This window comes from Bos indicus x Bos taurus, chromosome 8, assembly GCF_003369695.1.
Source record: "Bos indicus x Bos taurus breed Angus x Brahman F1 hybrid chromosome 8, Bos_hybrid_MaternalHap_v2.0, whole genome shotgun sequence".
NCBI lineage: Eukaryota > Metazoa > Chordata > Mammalia > Artiodactyla > Bovidae > Bos > Bos indicus x Bos taurus.
Genome location: NC_040083.1, coordinates 107509528 through 107517049, shown reverse-complemented (window position 1 = coordinate 107517049; position 7522 = coordinate 107509528). Strand labels below are relative to the sequence as shown.

The following is a 7522-nucleotide window of genomic DNA, read 5'->3' as shown; positions in this document are numbered from 1 at the left end:
TTCTTCCTGGTCAACATCGCCACCAGGATAACTACCACTTTGGTTTGCATCACCACAGATTAGTTTCACATGTTTTCAAAATACCATTTAAAATACAGTATTTTATTGTCTGTGTCTGGCTTTTCTTTCCTAAAATTTTATGATGAGTTTATCCACTTTGGTATACAAGGTTGTTAATAATCTTTGCTCTGGTGGTGGTTTAGTCACTACCATGTATCTGACCCTTGCAACCCCATGGACTGTAGCCCTCCAGGCTCCTCTGTCCAGGGAATTCTCCAAGCAAGAATACTGGAGTGTGTTGTCATTTCCTTCTCCAGGAATCGAACCTGGGTCTCCTGCCTTTCAGGCAGATACTTTACCCACTGAGCTATGAGGGAAGATTATACCACTTTAGCTGTAAACTTTGAATTGTTATGATTTCATTGCCCATTCACTTTGAAAGGTTTTATTGGTTTCCATTGTGATTTCTTTATTGATATTTGAATTATTCCAATGTGAATTCCTTAATTTTCAGATATATATTATTTACTTATGATTTTGTTATTAATTTCTAATTTAAATATTTTTCTGCTCAGGCAGCATTCTGTACATTTCAATCCTTAGACTTCACCATTTCCAGTGATGGAAGGCTTTACTAGGGTTTCCCAGTTATGGTTTCCTTCCCTTTTCTGGTGATGAGATCTTCAAAAGACAGTATTCAACTCTATGAGGACTCAATAGTTTTACTCAGACAGTAATATTTCAGAGGTTGTTTTATATTTGTGAGATTTTTTTCTTAAGCAGTGATTCTCTTATCATGTATAAAAGTCACTACAGGAATATGCATAATTTATTAAATATATATTTAACTTATTAAGTAAGTATATTTAACTCATGCCATAGGTAGTACAACATACATTATTCATCATTAAGGAAATGGCACCCTTGGTGGGGTAAGTTCCTCTTTGGAGAAACATATCCAAGGAGTTCATGTTTTTGCATATCTTGTGAACAGAAGTACTGACAGCTTTTGGTCCAGAATATCTTTTCAGAGCAGTTTTATAATTAACAAATAGAGATAATGTCTCCTTCTGGGGGAGAGGACAGTTTTCTTTTTTTTTGGTATAATGAAGATGATGTCTCCAGTTAAAGACTGGGCAGGTTTGCTTGCAGCCAATTATAAGTATTAGGGTTTCCTAAACTTGAGATTCCTTAGCTAGGATGATTCAAAGCTACTATGGATAAAGCATCTGACTGGGCTGCTCTCATCAGCTTTGTGAGACTGAAATGCCAAGAGGGACTGATGTTAATAGAAACTAAAGCTCATAATGCTGCCTGTGCATTGGATAATAAAACCCTTTATCTTTGACCCAGGAGTTTCACGTTTTCTGTTATCATCTGTGAAACTGTGTCAGGCTAACTTATTCGTTTGCAAATAAGGTGAAATCTCAGACCCTTCCTAGTCCCTAATAACTCCAAAGACAGCATAGTGTGATGTTCCTGTGACACTGGTTACACTTTGATCATCTCTGTGGACATAATATGGTCTTCCCAGGTGGACCGGGGTAAAGGGTCTGCCTGCAGGAGACCAGGAGATGCGGGTTCAATCTCTGGGTCAGGAAGATTGCCTGAAGACACAAATGGCAACCCATTCCAGTATTCTTGCCAGGATAATCCCATGGACAGAGGAGAATGTTGGGTCACAGTCCCAGGATTGCCTGAGTCAGACACGACTGAACACACACACCATGCGTGGACATAATACAGGGATAAGACAATTTGTCTTCCTTGTTACTTTGCCTTTATTTTGCTATCCTAGTGTATTTACTTTTATAACAATTGTATTATGTTAATATGTATTGTAAAAAGATTATAGAAAGCATTTTGCCATCCGGGAATCTTTTCTCTAGGCTAAGAGTTTTTAACTTTTTTTTCCTTTTAATTTCATGGACACCTTTGGCCATTTGGTAAAGCCCAAGGGTTCCTCTACATAATAATATTTTTAAATCCATAAAAAAACAGAATTTCAAAGGCAGTTAATGATATTGAGCCAGTTATCTAAATATTTAAAAATCAGTTAATAATCATAGTAGTATATTACTTTTTATTAATGTATGAAATAAAAGCTATAGAATGGAACTAATAACCACCATAATTGTCAAGAACACATAAGTGCAAATAATATTTTAAAATATCTGCAACAACTGTAATATGACATGAAAATATCTATGATCCTATTAAAGTTACTATTAATGCACAATCACTGCTATTATTAATGTAACTTGCTTTCTACATTTTCTACATCTAATAAATGAAGGTAATGCTACATTTCAATTCCAGGATAGTAAAAATAAATGTAATTTTTCCCCTTATGATTAAGGGGTTAATCATATTAAGGGGTTATGATTAAACAAGCTCCTTGTTTAAAATCTCTGTCTTAGAGTCACTGGAAAACTAAGATAACCTTGAAAAAGTCAAAGCAAAGCAGACTGTATTAACTGAGTAGTAGTATTCTCCTGAAGTTAATGTCCTCTTTAGAAGAGAATGATGTGACTTCTCAACTACATCTAAGTTTACCTTTTTGACCCAGGGTCATGTAAATGACAAAGCCCTTTCAATTTCCAGAGTTAACAGGAGGAAAGATTTGTTTTGCTATTTTTTTTTTAACCTCTGTTACTACTGGAGTATCATATGCTTTAAGATATCCAGATGAAGATATGACTTAGGACTCTGCAACAATCAAGATTTTCTGGAATCAAAACTTGAGAAATTCAAAATCTTTTATTTTTTTAATGAAGGACTTAGATCTTTAAAAAAAATTTTTTTTCTGACGTGGATCATTTTTAAAGTCCTTTATTGAATTTGTTAAAATATTGTTTCTGTTTCATGCTTTGGTTTTTTGATCTTGAGGCATGTGGGATCTCAGCTCCTCTATCAGGGATGGAACCCGTACCCCTGCATTGGAAGGTAAAGTCTTAACCACTGGACCACCAGGGAAGTCCCAGAGAATTCAAAACCATTTAATTTTTGTAGGTCAGAGAGAAGTGTAGTGTCTGACACAAATATTAAGCATGCACCCAAAAAAAAAAAAAAAAAACGTGACAGATTCATCCTAGAACAATTAGCTGGATCAATAGGAGGAACAAAAGGAAAGGCATATTTATAGAGACTTTTAAGTTATTCTGTCTCATGTTACCTGTCAACCTATTAAAAATGATTTGGAGTGAAGATAGGGGAGAATTGTAAAGTGTTTTGTTTGTATAATTTTACTCAAATCTGATTAACTACTAAGCCTCAAAAACACGAATACACGTCAACAGATTTTATTTTAGTGTTTTTTTTTCTGCAAAATTATTAAAGAGCATGCACACATAGACTTTTTAGTTTCATAGAAATTTCCACATAAACTAATACATAAAATCTTCACAACCATGCTTGTGCCAACTAAAGGGAAACACACAACCTGAAAGCTGGGTGTTAAGTTTTATTTGAGAAGGTACTGAGGACTGTTCTCAGGAAGATAACCTTTCAGATAGCTCTGAGGAATTGCTCCAGAAAGGTAAGGGAGAAGCCAGGATATTTAGGAGTTTTTACCAAAAAAGGTGTAGTTGACTATCTAAAGATTATTGCTAACCACAAAAAACAGAGCTCTCAAGTTAATGATTTTAGAGTCTTACTATACATGGGAAGATGCAAGGGTCTGGGTTCATTGAAATTATTCCTTAGATGTGCTAAGGAATAATATGCTAAGGATATCATAGCTGTCTAAGTCCGTTCCCAGAGCAGAATGTTTCCTGTTTTTCTCCACCCGGAATTCCTCTCAGGGTGTACCTTTGAGGTGCTGCAGTGGCTGATGGCTTGATGAGGGGTAACATTTGTTGTTTACCGCAGTGGAAGGCGATGTTTCCTTTCTAAACTTTTGGAATAGGAAGCATTAATCCTAAACGACAGATGAAGAATTTGAAATTCAGAAATTTGGTATCTTGAATAAAGTTACTAAATCAATGCTTGATCATCTTTCCTTGACCCTGCTGTCCTGGGGCCTGGCCATATGAAAAATCTCTATTCCAGAAGCTTAATTCCCTTTCTTGAATTATGTGAGTTGAATTTTATTTTGGAAATTGCTCACATGATATTAAAATAACAATGTTAATGACCATTATAATAGCAACAATAAAAACTGCATTGCACAGAGCGGTCACATAAGGTAAACAGTGAAACCAAAACGCATGTCCAGATAGAGTGGCTTTAGAGCCCTTAGTCACTGTGGTGAAATCTTTCCTTTGCTTTGTCCTTGCTCTCTGAGGGGTTCAATGCCCTTCTCAACATTCTTCCATTCTCCAGGCCATTACCATTAATCAATACAAAATTCTCCTTCATCTCAGATCATAAATCACCAGGCTATCCTAGTGTTGCTAGGTAATGGCTCTGATGAGCTAATTCACACCAAGGTGTGAATGAATAATGATGGTTTTATAAGTTTTCCACTTGGGAGTCTGTTTGCATTTTAAAAAGGGCCACAAACACTTCTTCAGTGAAGTGTGAAATATGGAGATTTCTGAGACTGTTTTCAGTCAGATGAAGGGAGAAATAATGTTTGGTCAAGACAGATTTAAGCACCTCTCAAACTAGCGGATTTGCAAAAAATTGGGAGAGTTAGAGGGAATTGCCATATGGAGGCTAGAAAGAAAAAGGCAAAAAAAAAAGAAGAAAACAAATTCTTTCTGACAGGTGTTGGTGAATCATACTTGTCTTCACAAAGGGAATTCCTAGCTACCATTCACTCCAGAATAGATATGTTGCATCTGCTCAGATACTCCTCTGGGTAGATATTTACTCTATTTTCAGATCATTAACACAGTAGAGCAAGGTTTCTGACATCCATGACTCAGCTACCTCTCTTGGTCTATGACTCTATTACAGGTTTCTAGAAACTTTCTTTTTTCCTTTCTTTTTTTTGATGTTCGGGGATTTGGTGATGAGGTTCCCCCCTCTTTATTGAGATATAATTGACATAAAACATTGTGTAAGTTTAAGGTATACAACATATTGATTTGATTCATATATTTATTGCAAACTGTAAATCCATTTCCTAATGAGATGGTTCATCCCCTTGTGTAAAGATTCTACATTTAAACTAGCTGAAATTTACAAAAAAAAAAAAAAAAAAAACACCTTGAAAAGATTTCTAGTCCTTCAAAGTACTCTACCTTAACAAGTTTGGAAGTTGCAGGCATAGAGAAACTTTCCATTGTTTCATATATACCTTAGCTTTCACCCTTGAAGCTTTTATAGCATGACCCTGTGATCCAAAATCGAACACCATTGATAGACTCATTGGATGTACGGACGATGGAATAAAGCCCTTTTTTAATACTCACTTTTGAAGTTGTTAGAAATTTGGTATCATTATCAGAGGAACTCCTCTCAGTGGGAATCTAAAGTGAGAACTAAACACAAGAAACAACCTAACGGATAATGAAAATGCCTTGTTTCTTAATAGTTGAGTGAACACTCTCTACTCCTGCTAAAGAGTTCTCTGGCTAAAGACATCCTGGGATAGGCAGCCCAAGCTTAAGATCCACATGATGCTTTCTACATCCTCCTTACTGATTGTAAGACTCTTAAATCCTATCAGAGCTAATTCTTGTCTAGCTTCCTAATCCAGCTGCAGGAATGGCAAGACCAAAGCTACGTAAGTCACGTTCAAAGGGGACGGCTCTGCTCAGGGCTGTGAAAATAAAACAAGAAGAGAGTCTGAACTTGAACAGGTTGAGTGTAACATCCACAATTAACTGTTGGTCATTTAAATTCTCGGACATTTTATTAATAATAAGATTAGTAACACTTAGTCCCTTGAGTAGAAGCTAAGAAAAGATCATGAGATGAGAGTTCAAAAACATATTTTTTAACAAAAATGTCAAATGAAAACCATTTGACACTATTATTTTTTAATGCATTTATAAATTTGGGGATCCTCCTCCCCCAGTAAAAAATGGAGGGAAACACAGTAAAGCTAAGTACAAAATCTTTCCTATTGGTTTAATGAATTTATAGGCTCCTCTAAAATTTATTTTTCTTCTTTCTTTTACCTAATGTTTCATGGCATTTTTCTGTTAAAAGAATTGTTATATTTATTTTATAAAGGATTCAGTGTTAAATCGAACAATGCAGGTAAAGACATTCAGCTCTGTTTAGTGCATTGACTGTGGTTAAGATTTAAATTCCTTGTCCACAAATTATAAGCAACATGACTCAGAGTGAATAGTTTATCTGTCCCTATTCTTCTCATGTGCATCATGCAGTTAAATAGTAGGGGATATATACTGAGGATTAAATAAAATATGATAAAGAGGTATAGTACATATTGCACGCTAGACCCTCAATTAATTATAGCTATTCTTATTAACACTACTTAAAAACAACTTCAAGACACATGTGGATTCCAAGTTGTTCTCGCTTGTATTTATCTGTTGGCAGAGGTGGGTTTACAACAGGTAAAACAATTTGAAAGTTACACATAAAGAAATTTTAATTCCTTCAAATTCCTTTAATTCCTTCCTCACAATGGTCTTTTGGAATATGCTGATGCAATGTTTTGAAATCCCTATTGGTTGTGGCAGATAATAGTAGCATAAAGTCTGGAGCCACAAAGCCTGAATTTCAACCCACCTATAGAACTTAGAATTTATGTGAACCTGAGCAAGCTGGAATCAAGATTGCCGGGAGAAACATCAATAACCTCAGATATGCAGATGACACCACCCTTATGGCAGAAAGTGAATAGGAACTAAAAAGCCTCTTGATGAAAGTGAAAGTGGAGAGTGAAAAAGTTGGCTTAAACTCAACATTCAGAAAACTAAGATTATGGCTTCTGGTCCCATCACTTCATGGGAAATAGATGGGGAAACAGTGGAAACAGTGGAAACAGTGTCAGACTTTATTTTTGGGGGCTCCAAAATCACTGCAGATGGTGACTTCAGCCATGAAATTAAAAGACACTTACTCCTTGGAAGGAAAGTTATGACCAACCTAGATAGCATATTCAAAAGCAGAGACATTACTTTGCCAACAAAGGTCCGTCTAGTCAAGGCTATGGTTTTTCCAGTGGTCATGTATGGATGTGAGAGTTGAACTGTGAAGAAAGCTGAGTGCCAAAGAATTGATGCTTTTGAACTGTGGTGTTGGAGAAGACTCTTGAGAGTCCCTTGGACTGCAAGGAGATCTAACCAGTCCATTTTAAGGGAGATCAGTCCTGGGTGTTCTTTGGAAGGAATGATGCTGAAGCTGAAACTCCAGTACTTTGGCCACCTCATGCGAAGAGTTGACTCATTGGAAAAGACTCTGATGCTGGGAGGGATTGGGGGTAGGAAGAGAAGGGGACAACAGAGGATGAGATGGCTGGATGGCATCACCAACTCAATGGACGTGAGTTTGAGTGAACTCCGGGAGTTGGTGATGGGCAGGGAGGCCTGGCGTGCTGGGATTCATGGAGTCGCCAAGAGTAGGACACGACTGAGTAACTGAACTGAACTGAACTGAG

At 36.5% G+C, this 7522-nt stretch overlaps 1 non-coding gene across 1 annotated transcript; it reads right to left on the bottom strand.

Annotated features, from left to right (window-relative positions):
* Positions 1-305: 305 nt before the first annotated feature.
* On the bottom strand, positions 306-377 carry TRNAF-GAA. The gene has a single exon. It is a non-coding gene; the product is annotated as a tRNA-Phe (tRNA).
* Positions 378-7522: the final 7145 nt, after the last annotated feature.